Source organism: Budorcas taxicolor, chromosome 25, assembly GCF_023091745.1.
Source record: "Budorcas taxicolor isolate Tak-1 chromosome 25, Takin1.1, whole genome shotgun sequence".
Classification (NCBI taxonomy): Eukaryota; Metazoa; Chordata; class Mammalia; order Artiodactyla; family Bovidae; genus Budorcas; species Budorcas taxicolor.
Window position 1 is genome coordinate 24,990,508 of NC_068934.1, and position 12,840 is coordinate 25,003,347.

Below are 12,840 nucleotides of genomic sequence, written 5' to 3' on the forward strand. Positions count from 1 at the left end.
TTTTACAGGTTGTATGAATCTCTAGGAATAAGAGCTGGAGGAAATTCAAACTGGTTAGGTAAATTACTGGAGAAGGCAATGGCAACCCACTCCGGTACTGTTGCCTGGAAAATCCCATGGACGGAGGAGCCTGGTAGGCTGCAGTCCATAGTGTCGCTAGGAGTCGGACACAACTGAGCGACTTCACTTTCACTTTTCACTTTCATGCATTGGAGAGGGAAATGGCAACCCACTCCAGTGTTCTTGCCTGGAGAATCCCAGGGACGGGGAAGCCTAGTGGGCTGCCATCTATGGGGTCGCACACACTCGGACACGACTGAAGTGACTTAGCAGTAGCAGTAGATAAATTACAGCCTACCTGGTTAGGTAAAACCAGTTACACAATATTTTACAATTCCTGACACAAGCACTGATTAGTGTAACATGGAAAGATGGGCGGAAAAGAGTTTAATCTCTAAGAGTGTGTGTGTTGAGTTTTTTAAGATTGTTCCACTGCTCAACTCCTGGAAGCATCAGCACTTTGGATTAGTTTCCATGACAAAGCACAAGAGGGCGCCAGAGAAGGTGGAAATTTTTCTTTTCCAGGGACCCACTTCAGTGTTAGAAAGTCCTTTCTGATCTCAGTATAGCGGTGTTTACTATTAGTTCTTTTCGAGTTTTTTAAAATGAAATAACTATGTGCCTAAGCTTGTTGGCTAATACTTTTGATCAAGGTGAGTAGTTAGCAAATGCAAAGCTAAAATACTTAAGGAGAAAGCAGAGAGTAAAGAAGATTGCTAATGCTGAATCAGTTCAGTTGTGAAATATTTATTAGTTGCTTTCTGTGTGCACGCTGGTTAGATGCTTTGGGTGCCAAGATAAATGAGCCCACAATTTTTCATTGAATTTATTAGTCACATGAGAAGTCAAAATTATCTATAATACTTTACTTTTTCTTATTTGAAACTCTATCCTCTTCACCTATTAATTTCTTCAGAAGGATTCTGTGTAATGGTTAAGTGCAAAGGTTCTAAAGTAAAACAGTTTTTGCTCTTTCCAGCTATTAACCTCCCTGTGTCCCAGTTTCCTCACTTGTAAAATGAGATGGTTATATCACCTACCTTATTGAGTGTTATAAAGATTACGTAATACAATCCGTACAAATTGCTTGGAACCGTGTCATATTTAAGAGCTCGATATTTATGAATTTTTATTCAGATATTACTTGTTCTTGGGAACACAGCTGAAATAATAGACAGAATGATTGGGTCCAAAGGCATTGTTTGATATAACTATGTGGACCAGTAACTTTTTTATTTCTATCACCTGCAACAGAAAGCATCCTGGCTGACACAGCAGTTATATTTAATTTCTTGATTAGTGTTAGTTACTGTGCTAAATTTTCTATATCTTATCTATCCTTTTAGTTTTCATAGTAGCTCTATGAGGTAGAGATACGATAGGTACTAATATTATTTCCATTTTACAGATGAGAAAACAGTAAAAACCGCTGAGTAACACACCTCAGATCATACAAATAAAGACAGGAATCAAGATCCGAATCCATTTCTAGTCTTACTCTTATCATAAAACTGATATTCCCCCAAATGACACAAATATCCTCTGGTATAACACACGTTAAAAAGTTTGACCTCAGTCACTTGTGGTTCCATGTAACAGCAACATACTTCCTTGAACTTTCAGTGACTTCTCCTTTTCCTGAGTGTTGGCCGTGGTCACTATGAAAAGCCATCTGATTTATCCCTCAAATACCTACTCTGCTGTATACTACTTACTGACTTGCTAGAATGAACAGTCTATGAAGTAGGACTTTGTTTTGCTCACTGTTATATCCCCAACACCTAGGATGGTACCTGACACAGCACAGATGCTAAATAGATATTTCCTGAATGAATGAACAAACAAATGTGGGTTGGCTTTCCTTGATCATATTGCACAACTTGGAGAGCGGAATGTTTGAGAACATTACACACTTGGTAGCCCTGGTCAAAAATCCTTGTGTGTTTTTCTATATTGTCATATCATAGGAGCTAAACACACATACACACACAGAAATTGACTGATAGATATATCAACTCTACCCTAAAAACAAGCTCAGTTCCCTCAGATTCCACAGCAACATTCTGTGAACACCTGGTTAGTACATTGAAACTGAGTGTATAAGTTCCTAAACTCTGTTATAGGCTCCATCCCTAAGGGCAAGGCAGGGTCTACATTCTTGCCACGATTGTGATGGAATTGGCCCCAGTATATAGCCTAAAGAAGGAAACAGCAACCCACTCCAGTATTCATGCCTGGAAAATCCCATGGACGAGGAGCCTGGTGGGCTACAGTCCATGGGGTTGCAGAGAGTTGGATGCAACTGAGCATGCACACACAGAACCTAAAAGATCTGGGGTCTCTAACTTGTCCACTAGCGAACCATGTGGCCTTGGACAAATCCTTTAACCTCACTGAAACTTCATTTCCTCCCATGTAAAACAGAAATAATCTCCTAGCTTTTTGTGAGGATTAAATTACATGGTTATGAAAACACTAAAAAATCAAGCAGGATATATAAGGGAGGACAAATTGAATTCATACCTTTCTAGGTAAAAAGTTAAAAAGCCCTCATTTGGATGATTAAATTCCTTATATTGATTGGCTTGTGTGGGTAGCATGGGATTTGGCCAAAGGCAAATTAGAAACAAGTTCTCAAAATATGATTTGGAAGAAACCAGTTTGGTTGAAATCAAACTGGCTCAGAGGACAATTAGGTCAAAATAATAGTTTGAGGAAAGCAAGTTTCTCAGTTATTATTATTTTTTAATGGTTATTTTGGTTTACTTCGGGAGTCTTTTTACATGTCAGCATTTTTATCAGTTTAAATTTCTCAGAGTTTTTTTTTCTTTCTGTTTAAAGTCATTTTTAGGATGCCTTGAATTAGGTTTTTCACTGGTTTGACCGTTGGTCAAATGTGTTTCCTCTCAGATCTGATAACATCGATTATTTATAACTGGGAATTCATAATTGACTAATTATAAAAATGAAATACTGGAACACACACAACTTTGCAGCTCAATAGATTAGATATTGCAGTTTCTCTTTCGAACATTTGAGCTCTTGGAAACTGTCCGCTTTGGGGTCTTTTTACCTCTTTTATACAATTTAGTATTAAGAGAGAGCAATGAAGAGGAGAAAATCTTGAGTGCAGGGGAGGAAGTGTTCAGGATTCCAGTGTGGACAAAGACACCATTCTCTGCCAAGAGCCTTCATAAACCTTCATTTAAATTTAAAACAAGCGGGCAAACTCAACTGTTGAAGTGCTAGAGGGAAGATTGAGTGCAAAGAAGGCAGTGAGATTTTAATTGCCTTGATGCTGTAAATGTGGTCAAAAGCACAAGAGGGCAGTGCAGTGCTAAATATCTCAGCATCGACTGCTCGAAATGTACACTGACTTGCGTCTAAACATGGCATTAAGCAAAGGAAAAAAGTCGAACTCATAGAAACAAAAAGTTAACAGGTGTTTATCAGGGGCTGGGAGGTTGGAAGGATGGGGAAGGGTACAAGCATTCTGTAAAATGGATATTTTGGGAACACAGGAGTCTTGGGAGGATTATCTAAGACAGTGTATGGGAAGCGCCTGGGACCTAAAAGCTGCAGCATAACTGGTAACTCTTATTATTGCCAAACATTAATTTCATAGTACCTACCATCTCTGAACAAGTCAAGTAACACACAATCTGATTACAACAGCTGATAGTTCACTTTTGTCCTCATCACGGGTGAAAATTATAATTAGTTTAGCCCTTCCACATTCATTCTCATGCTAAAAAAATCATCTAATGATGATAGAGATCAGTATAACTCATTCAAATATAGAAATCAGAGTTCTAACGGAGCCACAGCAGATAAAAATGTCCCATTGTGTATTAAGATGATGTTAAGGAAAAGTTTCTGAGTAGAACCCATCAAGCCAAGAATCTATAATCCAGTTTTTCTTGTCAAATCCCAATACCTGATTGAATAACAATAGTCATGGTAATGACAATAGTCCTTATTTGTCCAGTCAACAAGACTACTAAGCCTTAACTGATGAGAAGAATTCACCTGGGCATCCAACAGTTATTCTGCAAATAATGTCAGTTGTGATAAATCACTGTGCCATGGTTAAATCACTCAGCAAATAAATAGTGGCTGGTAAGTGTATAGAGAAAAAAGCACCAAGGAATAGAAGGAGTCATGGAAGCTTCCTGGTTCATTAGAGATTATTGCATGAGATTCTAACGTTTAATAGCAGTTCAGAAAGATTTCTACCATCACTGCTGACCCAGACAAATCCAGTATTCAATCCAGTTTCATGTGGAATATTACTCAGCCATTAAAAAGAACAAGAGACTGTCATTTGCAGCAACATGGATGGACCTAGAGATTGTGATACTGAGCAGAGTAAATCAGAAACAGAAAGACGAATACCATACACTATCACTTATACATAGACTCAAAAAGGAGTACAAATGAACTTATTTACAAAATAGAAGTAGAGTCACAGATGTAGAAAACAAACTTATGGTTGCTAAAGGATAAATTGGGAGATTGGGACTGACGTATACACACTGCTATATAGAAAATAGATAACTAGTAAGAACATACTGTATAGCACCGGTAACTATACTCCATACTCTGCAATGGACTATTATGGGAAAAGAATCTTTAAAAAGAGAGTATATGTATATATGTATAACTGATTCACTTTGTATACACTTGAAATAACACAACATTGTAAATCAACTCTATTGCAATAAAAATTTTTTTTCAAATTTCAGAAAGTACAGTTGGACCCAAAGACTGGATACTCCAGACAGTAATTAGTGAGGTGGTATATATAGAATATAGAAAACACCTGTGTATGTGTGTTGAGTTGCTCAGTCATGTCCAACTCTTTGTGACTCCATGAAGTGTAGCCCACCAGGCTCCTCTGTTCACAGAACTTTCCAGGCAAGAATACTGAAGTGGGTAGCCATTTCCTACTCCAGGGGATCTTCCTGACCCAGGGATGGCACTTGTGTCTCCTGCATTGGAAAGCAGATTCTTTACCACTAGGCCACCAGGAAGCCCAGAAAACACCTTAGCTGGAAATTATTCATGTCCATTCAAGCTGGATTTTCCTTAAATTGTTACTTTTACATTTGGTTACTATTTCTTTCTCAGGGAAATATGTGTACCTTTTTGAACATGGAGGCTGAACTAGCCTGAGTAGCTCCTGGAAAAGTTTTTTGTATAAATGAAAGTGAACTCATTAAAAAAAAGGGGGGGGGAATTCATTTGGGAATTGAAAAGTGGAAAGACTCAGTTTTACTTTCAAATTGTATATAAACAATAAGAAGAGAGTGAAGTTAGCTGATAATATTTTAAATTTCTTTTGTTAATCTGAAATTATGTGCATTTAAAAATCTTTTAAATTAAAAGACAGAATTCTGTTTTATGGAGTTTCCCAGGTGGCTCAGTAGTAAAGAATCTGCCTGCCAGTGCAGGAGATGCTAGAGATGCAGGTTCAATCCCTGGGTCAGGAAATCCCCTGGAGTAGGAAATGGCAACCCACTCCAGTATTCTTGCCTGGTAAAGTCCACAGACAGAGGAGGAGCCTGGCGGGCTACAGTCCGTGGGGTCACAAAGAGTTGGACACCACTGAGTGAGTGAGCAGGGTTAACATTTTGCTTCATATTCTCTTTGGTACAAATCTAGCTATATGTAAAGAAATGAAATTAAATGAAAACCTAGTAATTACATTTTAAAATAAACGTGCTTGTTGTGTTAAAATAATTACATATGCTGATTAAGAAAAAACATCCAAAATACAAGTATGTATTCAAAGATAATGTATATTGGTAATAGTTTCACTATGCAAACACAATACAAAATAACCCTCATATCTCCACTTTGAAGATGATTCACCATCTTCTCCAGTAACTTCAAATCCATCTGCTACAATTAGCTCTGCTTGTTAAAAGATTATCCTTCTGTTTTCTAATATGCTACAAAAATGGGATATCAAAATTACTGCCTTAAATGTATTATGCTTTTGTAAGGAAATGCATGGTATAACTATCGAACTTGCAAGGACTGTTATATAGGATTATACAACAAAAAACAAAACTGTGCTCTTTGTAGGAAAACTAGTGATTTAAATCAAACCTACTCGAATTCAAAGAGAGGCACGGTTATCAGTTGGATAACTGTGGTTAGTGGCCACAAGATGAATGACTTCATCTGCAAACCAAATTCCTCAGTTTAATATTGGATGGCCTTTTCCCTTGAAATTGCTTGGAGGGGATCACACACTTTCTACAGAGCCAGCATGAATTCATTTGGTCGGTATTACTCTCTTTTTCCAAGATAAGATGGACTGCATGAGAACATTTGTTCCTTCTATAGTCATGGTTCAAAAGTGGACCTGATTGTTAGTAAAACCTGCCAGTTGTCAGAAACAGATGCTTTAATACGGGTAAGTTATTCTTAACAGTGTAATCAAAACTCTTGGAATGATGATCTGCCCTTGAAATATGGATTCTCAAATTTAAGAGCTGAAGGAGCCTTTAAGTCATTTAGCTCTTCCTGTAGCCTCTGTATGGATTAGGCTGGAGAGTCTTATGATTTGTAAAACTCTCTAAGGATGAAGATTCTATTCCTATCTTACTAATTGATTCTAAGTGCTTTTTAACACAGATGTCTAAGTCCTTTCCTAGAGTCTAAAGTGAAACTGATATTTTGTGGTCCCCATAAATTTCCAAATGTATATGCCATGCTATTGTAGAAAGAGTATTGGACTTGGAATAAAAAAACCTGGACTTGACACTCCTTATTTGATCTTCGGCAAGTCCTTTATCCTTTCTGGGGTTCAGTTTCCTCATCTGCAAAGCTAATAATCCTTACCTGTCTCAAAGGAGGTTGGAAGGATCAAATAAGCTAAGACATATAAAAACATGAAATAATTATAAAACTGCAGATTTTATCTTATGTCTTATGATAATTAGGAAGTTCAGAAAGAAATAAAGATTTAGGGTTTAGATCTTGAATACCTATGCTATTAGGAATCTTGGTTATGTCAGTTCTCAGGCTACCCTAGACATACCACTCTCTTAGGGGCCTGACCGCAGGCTCAAAATCTACAAAATTTCAGCATCCATTGCTCTAAGACTCTTCTCAAACAGTTTACGAACTGCAAGTCATCATACACATTAAGCTGTTACAAAAAAGCCAGAGTCACCTGTTTCAGAAAAGCCTGCGGTTAGATTGTCTAATAAGAGCTGGGCTGAGTTTTTTCTTGGAACCCTTAAGGTTTGCTGTTGTTCAGTTGCTAAGTCATGTCCAACTCTTTGTGAACTCATGGACTGTAGCCCACCAGGCTCTCTGTCCATGGGGATTTTCCAGGAATACTGGAATCGCTTGCCACTTCCTTCTCCAAGGGATCTTCCTAGATCATGGATCAAATTTGTGTCTCCTGCACTGGCAGGCAGATTCTTTACCACCAAGCCACCAGGGAAGCTCATAAAGTTTATCCTTTATGACTCGGTCTAGTTACTGAGGAACTCAACTGTTCAGAGAATCACACGATCCTAACATACTCGCTAGTGTCTCCATTCTGACAACCAAAGTAGCAAGAAAAGTATCTGCTATTCGCATAGTTGCTTTACAGTTCTCTAAGCTCTTCTATATATTACAAACCAAATATATAATGACTTTCATCATGGCAGTAACCTCAGGCATTTGAAAGGTGGCAACAAAAAGGAAACAATGAAAGATCATGAATTAAATCACTTAAATATCTTAAAACCATAAAATAAATATACAGATGTATGAGCTGTGGTACTACCATCCATCAGAATGTAAATCTGTGCCATTCATACAAAGGATTTGTGCCCACTCAGCATTTATTTTCTTTCCTTTTCCCCATTCTTAACTTTTTTTCCGGAAAATATCACTTGTTGTCCAGAATATTGGGTTATCCAAAAAGTTTGTTTGGGTTTTTCCTTAAGATATTACAAATGTTGGTGTGTGTGTGTGTGTGAAGTTGATTTTGTCGTGTCCAGCTCTTTGTAACCCTATGGACTATAGCCCACTAAGCTCCTCTGTCCATGGGATTCTCCAGACAAGAACACTGGAGTGGGTCACATGTCCTCTTCCAGGTATCTTCCCAACCCAGGGATCGGACCAGCATCTCTTACATCTCCTGCATTGGCAGGTGGGTTCTCTACCACTAACACCACCTGGGAATTTGACCAACCCAGTATTTTGTGTGGTACTGGAGAACACTACTCTCTAGTAGAGCTGGAGAAAATAAAAGAAATATTGAAACAAACTATTTAAAAATAATTAAATTCTATGTCTGTAGCACTGAATCTGTTTACATAATGAATATCAGTGTGAGTCCAATTTTCAGAAAAGACTTAAAAGAAGGTGGTGAAACATGAATCCAGTAAGAATAGGGGAAAATTTTTAATTTTCCTTAACAGAGGGTCCCTCTGCCTTGATAAGATTCACCTCCATGCATCTGTCTCTAACTGCTTTAAATTAAGCAAAGATTCCAGCTTTTTAAGCTGAGGTCATCATCCATAAAATAGGAACAAAACTACAACCTTCTTCATGGGGTGGTGATGACTATCCAATCATATGATGTCTGAAATGAAAGTATTTTTATATCAGTTGGGGTGCATTCAGTTACAAGTAAGAGAAAACCAATTTTAATTTTGGCATACATACTACAAGGAATGTATTCTCTTTCCCAAAGAGAAATACATTACAACTATAGTAGCTCAAGCAAGCTTCAGGCACAGCTTGATGGGGGCTCTAACTTCATTTTTCTCTGAATTTCTCTAATTTTTCCTTCTTTGTGTAATGGCTTTATCCTCAGGCTGGCTTCCAGATTTTTTCAGAGTATGGTTCTGAGACCATCTTCATCAGACTCTCCTATTGAACCAGAATCTTGGGGTATATGGTAGGGAAAGATGTCCAGGAATCTTATGTTTGAACAATATTTCAGATAACTCAGACATGCTAAAAATTAGAAACCAATGGAGAGCCCTGAAAGAGGAAGGCAGAAAGTACACAGTCCTATTCCAGATTTCCCAATCACAGTTTATAGCGATTATAGGGATTCAGCTAACTACTTACTAAAGAGCAAATCCATTCATTCTTATTCCAAAGGCCCTCAGAGAGAAACTGAGGTTTGAGACTCTCTTAACATGATGTTTCACTCAAGACTCCTTGGCCTGTGTCCTTCCCTGCAGACATTTGACACATACACCACTGTCTTCACAGAGGAATCTACAGAGGGAGAGGCAGACGGAAAGTGAATCCGCAGAGAATATCACTGGGATTTTTTATTGCAGCAATAAAAACAGATTCTGGCTGTATTAGAAAAAAGGGGAGTTCGTTAGCTAGATATTATTAATAGGTAGAGATGATGAGAAGGTGTTTGATCAAATGGTCAAATGAAAATCACAGGTCTGTTCTTTTGCACATGAGATAGAGAATGAAATCTGGCATTTGGGGATTCTGAATTAAAAGCTACTCTGTTCTATGAAGACTATATATGAAAGGGAAGTATCCAGAGAAGAAATAAGAAGTGAGGCCTTCTTATCTATAAGAAGGTAAGAAGGAAAAAAAATTACCTGATTAAAACATGGGCAAAGGAAATAGATATTTCTCCAAAGAAGACATATGAATGGCCACCAGGTACATGAAAAAGTGCTCAGCATCACGAATCAACAGGAAGATGCAGATCAAAACCACAATGAGATATCCCCTTACACCCTACTTGCTGCTGCTGCTAAGTCGCTTCAGGCGTGTCCGACTCTGTGCGACCCCATGGATGGCAACCCACCAGGCTCCCCTGTCCCTGGGATTCTCCAGGCAAGAACACTGGAGTGGGTTGCCATTTCAGGATAGCTATTTTAAAAAAAGGATAAATATTGGCAAGAATGTACAGAAATCAGAACACTTGTACACTGTAGATGGGAGTGTAAAATAATATAGCTCCTATGGAAAACACTATGGAGGTTCCTCAAAAAAATAAAAATAGAACTACCATGTTTAGCAATTTCACTTCTCCGTATTTACTCAGAAAATTGAAATCAGGATCCTGAAGAGGAATCTACTTTCCCATGTTCAATGGAACATTATTTACGATAACCAAGATATGCAAACAACACAAACTGTCCAAAAACAGATGAACTGATAAAGAAAAGGTGGCATATACACACAAAAGAATGTTATTCAGCTTAAAAAAGAAAGAAACCTTACCATTTACAACAACATGATAAAATTGGGACAAATGATAAGCTAAGTAAGCCAATCCCAGAAAGACAAATACCATAGGATTCCACTAATATAAAAAGTCAAACTTACAGTCAACCTTCTAAAAGCAGAGAGTGGAATGGTGGTTGCCAGGAACTTAAGATGGGGAGTTGGTGTTCAATGGATATAAAGTTTTAATTATGCAAGATGAATAAGTTCTAGAGAACTTCTGGGCAACGTTTGCAACCCCAAGGACTGTATCCTGCCAGATTCCTCTGTCCATGGAATTCTCCAGGCAAGAACACTAGACTGGGTAACCATTCCCTGCTCTGAGGGATCTTCCCAATCCAGGTATCAAATATGGGTCTCCTGCATTGCAGGCTGAGCCACCAGGGATGTCCATAGCAACATTAAGAAGGCACATCTCACATTAGGCATTCTTACCACAAAAAAGTATGAGGGAACACAAGGAAACTTTTGAAAGTTAAGAATATGTTTATTACCTTGATTATGGGGATAGTATCATGGGTGTATGCTCATATCCAAAGTCATCAAACTGTATACATTAAACATGTGACTTTTTTGTATATAAATTATATCTAGTCATTTTTTTAAGTTTTGTTACTTTTCCCATATAATTTTTTTTAAAGTTGATATGTTTTCATTTTTATTCAGTTCAAGAATTTTTTTTTTTTTTTTTTTGGCTGCATGCCATGTGTTGGAATCAGTTTCCCAATCAGGGATCGAACCTGTGGCCCCTGCAGTGGAAGCACAAAGACTTAATCACAGGACCTCCAAGGAAGTCCCAATAAAGTCATTTTTTAAAAAGGAATGCGATTAGATGCTGGGTAGCCAAATAATGACAAATGCCCACTGCAGAGATCTCTGCACTAAAGCATTTTCCAAGGAAAACTGAGCCTGCTTCTGGAAAACATCTCCCTGGGTGTTAAAAGTAGATGATATGGGTGGTCAGACAGCACCACCAACAAATACCAAGAAGGAGCCAAAAGAAGTTCCAAATTCATATTCTTCCCATTTATATGACATGCAGGGGCTCTACTGAGCAAGCAAAACCTCTACAGTTCAGGAAAGATCCAGTAGGGAGGGATGGGTGAACGTCCTTATAATATTTATGTCTGAGATTCACACTTATCTTCAGTGAGATCTAAAATAAGAACTTGAGAGTTTTCAGAGAATCCTAGAAACTCCAATCTGTAAAAAAATCATTAGAAATCAAATAGCACACTGGCTTGAAAATATTTTTGCTGCAGACACACTTCTTCAGAGCCTGATAAGGAAAGAAGATAAAAGTGGGGTCACTATGGCTGATTCTTGTTGATGTTCGACAGAAAACAACAAAATTCTGTAAAGCAAACTCATTAAAAAGTGGGGTACAATTCTAAGCCACCCGTTCAGCTTCCCCTACTTCATCCACACTCTCCCCACTCCCCAGACAACTCTCTTGAGTCACTCGTGTGATGCTATGAGAGTCACCTATTATTGCCAGATAGCTGGCCTAATAAGCCTGTCCTCAAACTCAATGGTTTCTAACAAAGAGCATTTATTTTAAATCATGCAGTTCTATAGAAAGCATGGGGTGTGGCATGGATTAGGTGAAGGAAGGGTAGCTGGTTAGAGTTCAATGGGAGCAAAGAAGGCCCTGCTAGCTTAATATACATTGCAAACTGTTCCACCGATAATGCCCACCTTTGGGTCCTCTGCCATCCCTCCTATTTCTGTCACATTCTACAAATTTATAGACTTACTGTTCAGTGCTTGACCCTACCTTGATAACTGAGAAGCAGAATTCAACCAGTGGTGGGAGCTTTTGGCACTAATTTACACTAAAGAATAAATGACTTCTTGGATCTGTTCTCTACATGACTAGTAGGACTTGCAACAGAGAGCACGAATGTCCAAGTAGATGAGAGCTGTAAGAAAGACACTATTGCATAGAAGTTGTTGTTGTTATTTAGTCGCTCAGTCACATCCGACTCTTTGCGACTCCACGGACTGTAGTCCGCCAGATTCCCCTGTCCGTGGGATTTCCCAGGCAAGAATACTGGAGTGGGTTGCCATTTCCTTCTCCAAGGAATCTTCCCTGACCATCTTCTGCATTGCCAGGCATACTTCACCTCTGAGCCACCTGGGAAGCCCATTGTGTAGAAGGGCAGGACATAAACAGGGTGGCCGAAAGTCAAGTGAGCCTATTTTGCCAAATTCTGTATCTTATACTTTTTTTTTTTTAAGATATTTCCCAGGACGTGTAATGCAGAGCTGTATATTCAAATCATGAAATAAACACTTCATTAACTTGTTCATTCATCAAATACCCATGCACCTCCTCTCTCCCAGGCAGCAGGAACTTGTCAGCTGATTGATCTGTCTAGCAAAACAGTGAGTTCAAGAGATTATCACCATTTTTCTTCAACCACTACTTTCAAAGGACATTGAAAACACAGATCTGACAGGATAGTTAAAGGGCCAGGCTCTGTGAACTAGAGGGTTTAGTGCAAATATCAGAGATTTCCATTATCATTAGTATCACTGTAGATAGAGGAGGAA